Genomic DNA, 13,363 nt, shown 5'->3' on the forward strand with positions numbered 1-13,363 from the left:
AAGAAAGTTTAATGCTGTTTTTCCACTGTATTGAATGGATTTGCAATACATTACGTTACACTATCAGTTAAGGAGTGCCATTTAATACGGTCTCGTTTATACAGGCGCTGCAGCTCCCCCTTGTGTTTTTTAAAGAGATGTGCAATCATTGCGGTGATTTGTATTCATTGCGATGAGGTCAAACAATTGTGATTCATTGTGACATCCCTAGATACTGCCCCAGTGACTTGCCTCCAAAAATTGCCATCCAAATCAGTACCTTGCATCTACGGTATGGAAATGCAAATCTGTATCACTTCTGAAATTACGAATCCAGGTGTCAGTTAATGGGTTTTATAGCACAATGTTCTTTTCTGCCCACTACATTCGGAGATTTACATACGATGGCACTCCTTGATTGTTGTTTATTTCTGTTGTATAATGGAGCACCTTGGTAGAATTGATAGGCTGCTGAATTGGCACCCTGAAATTTAGGAGGCTAGACTGTACCTGTGTGGTGGAGATAACAGTCAAGTTCTCTTATTTGCTGCAGACTGGAATTGGTTTGGATCCATAACTCTCTGGAGAAAACAGACAGACAGCTGCCGACGGCAGACCCGAGATGAGGCCGTTTGGACTGCATTCCAAATCAGAAACGACAGCAGGTGCTTTGCAGTAACCTTGTACACGAAACACTGCGAAACTAATAGGATGTTTTTTCAGCATTGCACAGACAAACTGCTGGTTAGAGAACAGCTTGTTCTCAAATTAAAACACATAAAATCTGTCGATTTGGTGCTGGTGGTCTGGCTTATTTAAATTCATTGTTAGAATAAATTTTTTAAAGTTTAATGATAATGTCTGAAATCATGTTTTGTGCAGTCCAATGTCACAAAAAATAGTAAAAAAGTTACCTTGCTGTCACCGGGGTTGTACCCTTTATAAATTGTACCTAAAGAGTGATTTTGCAACTATCATCGTTTCACTATCTAGGACTATGTTAAGTGTAGATCCGTATAGTCTGGCTATAGGTAACCCACTTATAACCAAACAAACTTGAATTTATTAAACTTGAATCAAAAATATTGTAACTTGTGAGATATGTTATGCCCAGTGGTGGAGAAAGTTACTTTTAAAAGTAATGCATTACAATATTAAGTTACTCCCCAATAAAGTAACTAAATGCGTTACTTAGTTACTTTTCATGAAAGTAATACATTAATTTTACGTTTCTTTTGCGTTACTTTTCTTACTTGGCTGAGGCTTGATCTCTTTCAGGCCTTGCAGGTTTTTTTATGACTGAGAAGTTCTGCATTTAGAAATTGCATATTTCCATTGCAAAAATCTCAAGCTCTGGCCTGACATTTTTGTTTTTCACTCAAACTGTTCCTGCTTAGGCGCGTTCAGTTTAATTTAGTACATTATTATTTTTTAAATCGAATAAATAAAACTGAAAAGTAACTCGCATTACTTTTTAAAAAAAGTAACTCAAATATTAATGTGTACATTTATAAAGTAATGCGTTACTTTACTCGTCACTTCAGAAAAGTTATATTATTACGTAATCCACGTTACTTGTAATGCGTTACCCCCAACACTGCTTATGCCATCATTAAAACAAAGTCAACAGTGATTACAAGATGTTTTGTTTTATTTATTTTATTTATTTTTGGGCTATGGCTAGACATCAGATTTGACATTGTTTTAGCCTTTGGGCTGTGTTTATTAAACATGTTTTAAACACAAAATTGCTTGCTGGGTAATAGGGATGCGCGATAATTCGCATGCAATATCATGCGCATCTCGTCGGTAAAGCCGGTTCCTTGATTAGTAGTAAATCTCCATCACATGCTTTCAGATGGTGCGGCATTTACTACACAAAGCCTTAGTTCACTGACAAGCTGGGCCATATCGCATACATATCGCAGGTAATATGTCCGTGATAATTAATGCAAAATTGTGAACTACGGCTTTGTGTAGTAAATGCCGCTCCAACTGAAAGCAGGTGATGACGATTTACTTCAAATCACAGAACCGGCTTCACTGACGAGATGCGCAATGACAATCACATGCAAATTATCGCGCATCCCAATTCCCTACTGGGTAAGTACCAAATGTTAACATATCTGTACCTAAATTACTACTTAGTGCATTTTTTAAGGGTAGCGCCCCAGTGACAGCTTGGGATCATTTTTTTTTATCATTTTTCTGACATTAGATGCTTCACAAAGATCCTTATTTATATTTTTGGCTTTCGTGTCTGGAGATATCACAATACATTAGTTTTATTATCTCTTCATGTTATTCTCAGGCCATATCGTCTGTTGTAGGACTTCATGTTCATACAGAAATCTTTCTTATTACAGCTAACGGTAAAGAATGACTGGAATTCTTTATATTCATACAGACACACTAAACCAAAACGCTGTTTCCTCTCTCTGGTGTCTGTCTGATTTATTTGAATTATTCTAGAAATAAAATGTGATTCAGTGAAACAGAACAGGAACATTCTGCAAACAAGACGACACTATGTCCTGTTCACAGTTCTTTATTACACCCACTTACTGACTAACAGAAGACAGACACTGGAAAGACCTTCAAGTGCCTTCAAGTCAAGCTGATCAACATCTTATAAAACACGAAATGCAGAAGATAGACAAATAGACACATAGGTTTTGCACAAATTCATGGGTCCAAACACCCATAATGCAAAAGTATACCATGAATGCACTGTAAGTAGCATTGGTTAAAAGTGTTTTTTATAATTTGCGTACTTTTCCTATTTATAAATGTCTATAATCCTTTCTTATTTAAATATTAATTCCAATACAGGCTATCAGACATTGCCATTATTTTGCCAGGATATCAACACAGTACCCTTTTGCAAAGGTATCCCCATAAATCACGAAAAAGTGACGTGATCTTAATTAAATCCATCTCGCATATAAACAGTGGAAATTAAAATGCTGTCAGCTCTCAGAAGCACTTCAGTTTTACAGGACCACTCAATGATGAGGATGACGTGTTGAAGGGTTCATTTCCTTCATTAATTCAAATCTTCCTGCCGGTCACGTCTGCCTCTGGGATTTGTGTGCCTGGCCAATTTACACAATTTGCACACATGGATATCATATTTATGTCTGAAGAATAGGATTTTGAAAGTATTTTGTAATGATTGTTTAAAATAATTATCTTAAAGTAGTTTAAAGGGATAGTTCACCCAAAAATGAAAATTGTGTTATCATTTACTCACGCTCATGTTGTTACAAACCTGAATAAATATCTTAGTTCTGATGAACACAAAGGAAGATATTTTGAGGAATGTTTGTAACCACACCAATCAGAGGCCCCATTGACTTCCATATACTGTAGTATTCTTTCTTTCTACTGTGGAAGTCAAAGGGGTCTCTGATCGGTTTGGTAAAAAAACGAAATCTATTCAGGTTTGTAACAACACGAGAGTGAGTAAATGATGACATCAATTTCATTTTTGGGTGAACTATCCCTTTAAGAGCAAATCATCAACAAATGGACCACAGATATTTAAGTGTTAATGTTATAGCTGCTTTATTACTGTGCACTGCCCGATGAATTCACAAAAAAATTCAGATTTCTCTTATTGTTGTAATGAGCATGTAGTCCTGCAATGCATTCATAACATGAAGCCAGAGTTGATGTGTTGGACCTGTTCAATAAAACAGCAATTTTTGACAATTCTGCAGAGGCAGTATCTAATCTCTTTGGGAAAATCAACCTGTGAATGACTGTCGCTTCACATTTAGCTGTGCCAGAAAATATTTTAACATGGAAAACTTTACAGAGTAGCTTTAAAAAACACAAGCTGTCAAGCATATGGTGATTACTCATAGAAGCACATTTGCAAACTATTGCACTTCATTATTTTTTTATTTTTGATTTTCAGGGACAAATATATCCATCCCAAATGTTCTCAGCAGAATGTGAAGGAAAGCCCAGACTGTACGCTCTGAACCAAGACCCACGCCAGCAGCTGTAAGTTACAATCATTCAGGATTTCTCTAGAGATAAACTTCATTTAATGGTTGTTAAAGACACCGACATTTTTTTAAGATAAGTGGTTTCAATCAATTTATTTACATTTAAACAAAAGTTTTTTTATTGTATTTTATTTTACTAATTTTTTTGTTTAAATGTAGCTTAAATAAATTGATTGCAACCTCTTACCTTAAAAAAAGAATAAAAATCTTAAAAAAAACTTTTTCAGTATACAGAAATGGGTTAAATGCATATCTGTAGGTGACTGGTATTTCGCCATCTAAGTTAACTATAGTCTCGAAAAAGTCACACTTCTAGCTATTGAAACTTGAATTTGGTTACGTGTCGTTTTTGCCAAAATAACTTCACAGAAAAAACGATTCATTCAATTTACTCAATTTTTTAAGGTAAGTGGTTGCAATCAATTTATTTAAGCTAAATTTAAAAAAAAAATCTAAAAACAAAACTAAACTAAACTAAACTAAACAAAACTAAACAAAAACTTTTGTTTAAATGTAAATGTATAATATTCCTTCGTGTAAGCAAAGTCAACAGTGATTACAATGTGTTTGTTTGGTTTCATTTATTTATTTGATTTATTTTGGGGCTATGGTTAGACGTCTAATAAAAATGTAACTGATAGCCCAAATTTTGCATTGTTTTAGCCTAGACATCTGGGTTGTACGGAGCCCCCATGGGGACATGGAGCAAAAATTAAATAAAGTTTAGTTTCATATGCGCACGTGAAACTATCGCATGCGCACGTGAATCTATCGCGTGCGCACTTGAAGCTTTCGCTTTCGCGTGCGCATGCGGGGGTTTCAGGTGAGCACGCAAAACTAAACTTAAAAAAAATCTGCAAATAAAGGTTTCGCGTGAGCACATTAAAGTTTCAAGTGAACACATGAAACTAAACTTTAGATTTTTTTTACTCCAATGTCACCTTAGAGGCTCGGTAGGGTTGTGTTTGGACGGCTCACTGAAAAAAAAAAATATTCAATTTACACAATTTTTTAATTGGTTGCAATCAATTTATTTAAGCTACCTTTAAATTTTTATTTTATTTTATTTTTCTATTTTTTTTTAATTTAGCTTAAATAAATTGATTGCAACCACTTATCTTAAAAAAATGTGTAAATTGAATGAACAATTTTTTTCAGTGTATTAGATGTCTTTCAAATGCAAAATAGCTTGTTGGGGTTTTTACATTTTTTTGGATGAGAAACATTTTACAGTTTTACACTACTGATTTTTTTTCTTGTGCACTGGTTGGCTACGCCGAACAGCCAATCAGAATGATCCAACTCCAATGCGAGCGCCAATGCGGATTCGACATGCTGAATCGGCAAAAAAGGCAATTGTGCAAAACAAACTGAAAGTTAAACAAAGCTTAACAACTACACGACAGCAGACCGCTGGCTTGGTGTATTTCTTTCTTTACTCTGTGTATTACAAAAGGTAATCCTCTGCAATGTAAATGTATGGGGTAGGCAGGAAGAAAACAATTTCCAATTACATGCCATATTAATTATGTCTCCGATAAATAATTTCCAGCTCTTCCCACACCTCAATAAAGGTTTTATGTTACTTCGAGCCGACTTTAATGGCTAGATCAGATCACAGGGAAAATGATTTGGATACCCACTGATCTGGAAATTCATAGTTTATATTAATGTTTTCTGCCCTGCGGTCTGCTCATAACATTCATAAATAGCGTAAATCTCATTTAAAGGTGTATTCATCCATGTGGATAATTCCCAGAGAGCTAAACAGCGTCAGCTCACATCTCTGTGTCTTGCACTGCGTCCGCAAGCTCTGTTCAGCAAACCGAGACTACATTTACATTTTGTTTTGAGGTAGCCGCAGCAAGTTTTGGGCATTTCTCGCGCTTGCCAGCTTTCTGCAGGGCTCAAGATAATTATACTGTAGATTGATTCAATCCTTCCTGCATCCGACAAATATCCAAGCTACTCAGCAACACTGCAGCTCCCAGAACAGAGAACAGGTCGTAATTCCAAAATGAGGGTCATGGCCGATTGGACATCGCTTTAATACATAACTAGGGCCAAGGCAGCAAATGTCAAAACTAATTTAGCTTTTAAGGAGAACTTAGTTATTTAAATACATTCATATTTGAGGCTCTCAAGGATGGATTACAGATTTGCTCAATTAAGCCCTATAAGCCAAGACGTATAATTTATATACAAACAGCACTTATAATGTGCTCTGATGTGAAATAATGAATCTGTTTCATCAGATCATTGGGAGAAATGACTATTAATAAAAAAGGGCTTGTTTTTTATGTATTTTGTCTGGGAGCTGGATGTTTTTATTAAAAGCCTATAAAGTTTGGGCCAAGCGTGAATGATGCTCGGGCACTTCGCCGCACCGTAGCGAAAGTTTATCAGTTGCACATGCTTTGCCAATTTAAATATCCAAGCAAACAAGACCCAAAACAAATCTCAATGCGCTACTCGCGTACTGTTTACGAAGTTTTGTGTGCATGCACATCCAAAGCACGGACCTGAAAAGATGCCCTTTAAGGCTTTAGACAGCGTTAACAATACTGGGTTCACATTTCCTCGCACTTGAACCAACATATTTATGCACAATGCAACAATTGTGTGAATGTGAACAATTCGAAAAGAAAGTGCATGTGTAACAGAATATTGGATCTGTGCATTACAAGTCTTATCATGATGACAGCACACTAAATAAATTCAATGTCTGTAAAAATAAAATTTTAATGAAATATTATTGAGAACGAATCCATATTTGATTAAATCATAATAAAAATTGAATCGAATTGCCAAATTGGTTGCAATACCCAGCCCTATTAGATAATAACCAAGGATATTTTGCATTAAGTGTGTATTTTTGGGACATTGTGATGAAGTAGAGCAGAAAATCAGTTTGTTCAGACAGAAAGCCTTGAGAAAGCTATGACATTGAGAGTGTGTTCCTGATTGTTTGCTTTTTGTGCTCGGTAGGAAACTCTAAAATAAAGCTCTGCTTTCAAGGAGCCTTTACAATCGACTTTCTGTGTTGGTAGGATATATGTCTCGCTATATGTTCTGATGTTAAGGTGTAATTACAAGGGACAATAGGATCTATATCAGGAGAGCTTTGTTACATTATCTTCGCCAAAATAATGTTCCATTGAGCAAACCTATAATAAAGGCCTTATGAATATTTCTGCAGAACATAAAGGGCCCTATTTTAACAATCTAAGTGCATTTTCTACAGCACACGGTGCACGGTCTAAACCTGCATGTCTAATTCCACTTTTGCTTATTTAATTATGGGAAAAATGGTTTGTGCGCCAAGCGCATGGCCCAAAAGGGTTGTTACTATTCTCGTAATGGGTGTGTTTTGGGCGTAACGTGCAATAAACCAATAAGAGTCTTAGCTCTCAACCCCTTTAAAAGCCAGTTATGCTTGCGCCATGCCGATTTCCTATTTAGATGGCGCGATTTGTAAACTGTAAAACTAAGTTAAGGAAGAAGACCACCCGTTTAAGATTAATGTTGAAAATCGTTAGAACCCCAGTCATGTTTTTAAAGCAACACTATGTAGTTTACATGTAAAAATGACTTACAGCTCCCCCATGTGGTTGAAAAGCGCAACAGTGCCTGGTATCAGACACTCTTCTGCAGGCAGGGGGAGGGGCGGGGCTGTGTGCTCTACCCTCCACCGCCACTTTCAGAGTGTGCTTGTAGCAGCTAGGAGGCTGCTCAGGTTGCAGCAACAGTACAATTTGTCCAGTTAAAAGTTGTTCTATCACTGAAATCATTTTAGAGACGCTATTTAAAGGTAAAAATACTACATAGTGTTGCTTTAAATGGACGTGCATCATCCCCTCAGTTTCCCCTTAGACTGGAGAAATACAGATTTCAGTGTTGCACTTCCTTCTTTCAATGATGTAAAAATCGTCATTTTGCATCATTGAAAGAAATAAATGCTGTATCTTTATAGGGTGAAAGACTACAGACACTCATTCCTCATTTTTCCAAGGTGGGGGCTATGGGTGGGACCCACTCACTCTACAGACCTATTACAGATAAGCGCCATCTTTATGCTAAGCTAAGCTAACAGACATTGTGGAGCGAACCAGACTTCATGTTACAATATTAGCAGAAGGTAATCGATATGATATGGAAGAGGGTGATTTCGCAAGCGTGATGCTCTGCTCCACTGGTAATGGCACCTTTATGAGCCACAATACAGCAAAGAGCTGAGGCAGATAGAGGAACAGAAGCCCGAGGAGTAGGCCGGAGCCTGGGCTTCGGCTGAGTAGAGGAGCCCGGGGAAGACGCAGCAACCCTCTGCTGCATAGAGAAGCCCGGACCGACCGGCTAGAGCTTGGTCGGACTAATAGTGCCTGTACTCTCGCTGTGTGCTTTCTGTATAACATTTTGCATCAGATCAGGATATGGACGTTTGTTTGGTGAATGGTCCCGCGCAAGAGAGGTAGTTTGGGCGTGTTTATTTCACAGACGTGTTTCGGCTTACGAGCCCAAGCGCTGAGCCAGCGCGTCTGTGGAGTATACTTATTGTGCGGTGGACGCGTTTGTGTTTACGATGCGGCATTTTCTTCTTTGGGAATATACATGTTTGGCCAAGCACTCTTAAAAATAAATCAGAAACTGAATGAAGCTTGCTCCTACCCTAGCTTTGTACCGTATATGGACAGTGGCGTCCTGGATACATATTTTAAAATCCTAAACTGGAAGCGAAAGCCAAAGCCTGCAGGGATAAACGGACGTCTGACTATAAAGTGAGTGTTTCTATTTTATTTGTTTTACTAACGTGGCATTTATGTACACAAGTCAAAGTCAAAGTACCTTTATTGTCCCACAAGGGGAAATTGGATTTGCAGCAATGCTCCAGATATAATACATAAACATACAACAACACAAACGGACCAACAGAGATAAAATTCACATTAACGCCCCAAATTACATAATGTGCAAATAACAAATTCACACATATACATACAATAGCATATCTGAGCGGTGTTCTGATTAATGGGAGTGGCTTGCAGAGCTGTGCATTGTGGTGCATTGTGGGAGTTGTAGTTTTTCATACAAATGTGCCCTAAAGTCACGTTCTGTCTTTTCTGGGTCAAATAGACACAAAATTCTAAATTTATGTTACATTTCGACTACAAATATGACCCACCTTCAATAAAGATTAATGTCTCTATCGATGAAATGGCCCTTTAAGCAAACGTGCATATTACTAGCGCGCACTTTAAATAACAAAAACAATATTGCGCCATCAACTTTAGACCAGGTTTTAGTTGGTCAACGTCGTAGTCTATTTTAGACTAATAGCAACGCACCAAAATGCTGAACACACCTCGTTTTCAGACCAGAACGCCCATGGGCACGAAATTGTGCGCAAATGCATTTGCTATTTAAAAATTGTGGCGTTAAACGTGAAAGTGATAATTGCACTGGGTTCAAACTAGCAAAAGACATATTCGTCACACATTGCGCTGCATTGCGCCAGGTGTATGATAGGGCCCAAAGCAATGTTTTGAGTCTTTTAGAAAAACGAAAATTGGATGAATATTGGATGTTTAATGTTTAAGCCAATGGTTCTCAAACTGAGTGACGGGACCCCCTTGAGGGGCTTAAAGGAATAGTCTACTCCTTTTCAATATTAAAATATGTTATTACCTTAACTAAGAATTGTTGATACATCCCTCTATCATCTGTGTGCGTGCACGTAAGCGCTGGAGCACGCTGCGACGCTTCGATAGCATTTAGCTTAGCCCCATTCATTCAATGGTACCATTTAGAGATAAAGTTAGAAGTGACCAAACACATCAACGTTTTTCCTATTTAAGACGAGTAGTTATACGAGCAAGTTTGGTGGTACAAAATAAAACGTAGCGCTTTTCTAAGCGGATTTAAAAGAGGAACTATATTGTATGGCGTAATAGCACTTTTGGGAGTACTTCGACTCGGCGCAGTAACACCCTCCCTCTCCCATTATGAGAGGGAGAAGGGGAGCAGACTTTTCAGGCGAGTCGAAGTACTCCCAAAAGTGCCACCACGCCATACAACATAGTTCCTCTTTCAAATCCACTCAGAAAAGCGCCACGCTCCACCTTGTACCACCAAACTTGCTCGCACAACCACTCGTCCCAAACAGGAAAAACGCCGATGTGCCTGGTCACCTCCAACCCCATCTCTAAATGGTAGCATTGAATGAATGGGGCCAAGCTAAATGCTATCGAAGTGTCGCAGCGCGCTCCAGCGCTTACGTGCACGCACACAGATGATAGAGGGATGTATCAACAATTCTTAGTTAAGGTAATAACATATTTTAATATTGAAAATGAGTAGACTATTCCTTTAAGTTGGTGTCCCTAATTTTGTGTAATTTTATAAAATTCATTAATTTATCATAAAGTTTGTTTAATAAAACTTTAGAAAAATCAGGCTACTAACCAACAGCACTGCATTGTATAATTTGTTTATTTCAAAATTAAGATTGTTTCATGTCATTAAATTTTTTTGGAGGGGGGAGTGAAGGGATGCACCCCACAATGTTGACATCTTGGTTTGAAGCACTCTCTCACACAAAATCTACACTTTTCTGTGCTGATAGTATTTAATGTTTCTTAAGACTTCTCGATGATAGGTCACAAGAAGACTCACAATTACACTGTTGGGTTATTTTTAGCCCAGTGTTGGGTCAAAAGGGGACAAACCAATTGGGCTATAATTTAGCCTATGCTGGGTTGTATAAACCAATTGTTGGGTCAAATATAAAAATCTTCTATGTAAATGTATTCATTTAAATGGCTTGGTTTGTCCCAGCATTTTTTTGATTGTATCCATTGATGTTGAATATTAACAATGTGTTGCATCTTGACATGCTGTATTTTAAAGCACATAAATGCAGCGAAGTATAAGAGCTAAAGCTTTTCAGCAGTTCTTCAGTTTTGCAGGGTTTGAATCATGAGGATTTTTAATTGTTGGCAGCCATTGATGCTCACAATTGAGTAGTTAATTGTTTTTTTACAGCTCAAGTTGGCACTGCTCCTCAGTGCTGTCCATAAAGCATCCATGCTTTTCATCTATTTTTAATACAGTCCTTAGGGTAAAAGGAGCATTTTAAGGTTTTTATGATTTAAATACAACCCAGCATTTTGAGTTCAGCCTTTTTTCTCACCCACTTTCTCTGACAGTCTGTACTTGTAGAGTTCCTAGTTTGTCTGGTATTAAAACATGCATGCTGAGACCAGCTGACAGCTTCCAGATTAGGAAATGAAAGACTGTGAGCAACGCAGATTTGGTTGCCAGGGAACTGCATAGATCAACTTGTCATTGGCTGCACTGAATAATTCAAAAGTTTGCTGACCACTTCTTGTCCAGTTGGGTTGTTGTATTTTTCTGTGGACATGATGCTGAATGTTCAGTTTTCAGTGTACTGCAATGGAAGCATTAACTTGTGTAGCACTCCATGTTCTGTACTAGTGCATATAAGGCTGCATGATATTTAAGAAAAATGCAATATGTTATAACTTTTTAAATACTTCTATATACAGTATTCAGTAGAATAGTGCTTTAAGTTTGTATAAAATCAATTTGTAATAAAATATCTTTTAAAATGATCTAACCAACATACATATTTCAATTTTTTCTGTAAAAAAGCGTCTCTGTGTCAAATTCTCAAGTTAATTAGATTAATTCAACGCTTCTTGCACTTGACAAATATCCAGCGACACTTCTGCTCCCAGAACAGAAAAACAGTCGTAATTCCAAAATGAGGTTCATGGCCGATTAGACATCGCTTTAACTAGGGACCAAGGCGGCAAATGTCAGACCTAATGTAGCTTTTAAGGAGAATTTAGCTTGTTTTAAAGTGATTTAAATACATTCACATTTGATTCTCTCGAGGATGGATTACAGGTCCAGTGAATTGGGCCCCGGGGAACAAGCCAAGATGTATAATTTATATAGATATACAAACAGCACTTGGGTGGTTTCCCGGACAGGGTTTAGATTAAGCCAGGATTAGGCCTTTACTTTTTTGAAAATATGCATTTTTCAGCTCCCCTACGTTTGATTTTTACAGTTTTGGAATCCATTCAGCCGATCTCCAGGTCTGGCGGTACCTCTTTTAGCATAGTTTAGCATAATCCATTGAATCTGATTAGACCATTAGCATCGGGCTCAAAAATGACCAAAGATTTTCAATATTTTTCCTATTTAAAACTTGACTCTTCTGTAGTTACATCGTGAAGTAAGACAGACTTAAAATTAAAAGTTGTAATTTTCTAGGCAGATATGGCTAGGCACTACACTTTCATTCTGGTGTAATAATCAAGGACTTTGCTGCCGTAACATGGCTGCAGCAGGTGCAATGATATTACGCAGTGCCCGAAAATACTGTAGTACCTTTAGTATCTTTCAATTTTTTAAACAAAAAAAGTGGAGTGTCCCTTTAATGATATTATATTATATTAATCAATTACGTTGTTTTTACAAACATACCTAAAAACACATCTTGTAACAAAACAGTAGCACTGATATATTTAAAAATAGGTTAGTGCAAGCTGTTTTTAGTTGAGACAGCTCAAACATGCATTTTAATCTGGGACTAGTCTTAAACCCTGTCTGGGAAACTGCACCATAATGTGCTTTAATGTGAAACAATGAATCTGTTTCATTGGACCCATGGGCGTAGATTTAGGGTGGGACGCTAGGGACATGTCCTTACCAATATTCAGGGAAGACTGAATTGTCCCTAGCAATAATTTCGACCAAACAATTAATCTGTATTTATATATAACCACTGATGTCCGTCTTATTCTTGTGTTTTCTATTTTTTACTTATTATATTTTTTTCCAGGAATCATTTAAATGAGATTAGAAATCTTTTGCGATCCCGTTCTGTAAAAATAACGCTCTATGTCAGTGGTCTCAAACTCCCGGCCCGCGGGCCATTTGCGGCCCGCCCTCCCCCTCTCTGCGGCCCGCGTCACCTTTCAACAATATAACGTAATCTGGCCCGCAGAAAGATTTTTATTTAAATTCGTTTTTTTATTTAAACGTTTAAGGGTTCGGTCACATGTCGTGTCTAACAACGCGAGTTAAAACGAGTCGAGGCGTTTCATAAAGTATGTTTACTTTTCAAAGTGCTTGCTTGGGAGCGGAGGTTGCGCAGCGTGGGATCGCGTCATCCGTTGCTACGCAGCCACGAGCGCGCGCTCCGTGATGGCGAGGGTAACGGAATGCGTGATCGGATTTTAATTCCTCTCGCGTCAATTATATCATTGTCACAATGCGATCAGTTCATCTGATCGCGACTTTGTAGTGTTTGTCCAGAGAAGATTTGTTACTTCCGGGTG

The 13,363-nt window shown here is 37.6% G+C and overlaps 1 long non-coding RNA gene across 1 annotated transcript in view; it reads left to right on the top strand.

Moving 5' to 3' along the window:
• Positions 1-527: 527 nt before the first annotated feature.
• LOC129431119 (uncharacterized) overlaps positions 528-13,363 on the top strand; it is a 56,518-nt gene continuing 43,682 nt past the window's right edge. The window contains exons 1-2 of the long non-coding RNA XR_008639717.2: positions 528-644; positions 3,902-3,990. This is a non-coding gene — a long non-coding RNA (uncharacterized lncRNA). The remainder of the gene's footprint in view (positions 645-3,901; positions 3,991-13,363) is intronic.

Source organism: Misgurnus anguillicaudatus, chromosome 13 (genome assembly GCF_027580225.2).
Source record: "Misgurnus anguillicaudatus chromosome 13, ASM2758022v2, whole genome shotgun sequence".
NCBI classification, from domain to species: domain Eukaryota; kingdom Metazoa; phylum Chordata; class Actinopteri; order Cypriniformes; family Cobitidae; genus Misgurnus; species Misgurnus anguillicaudatus.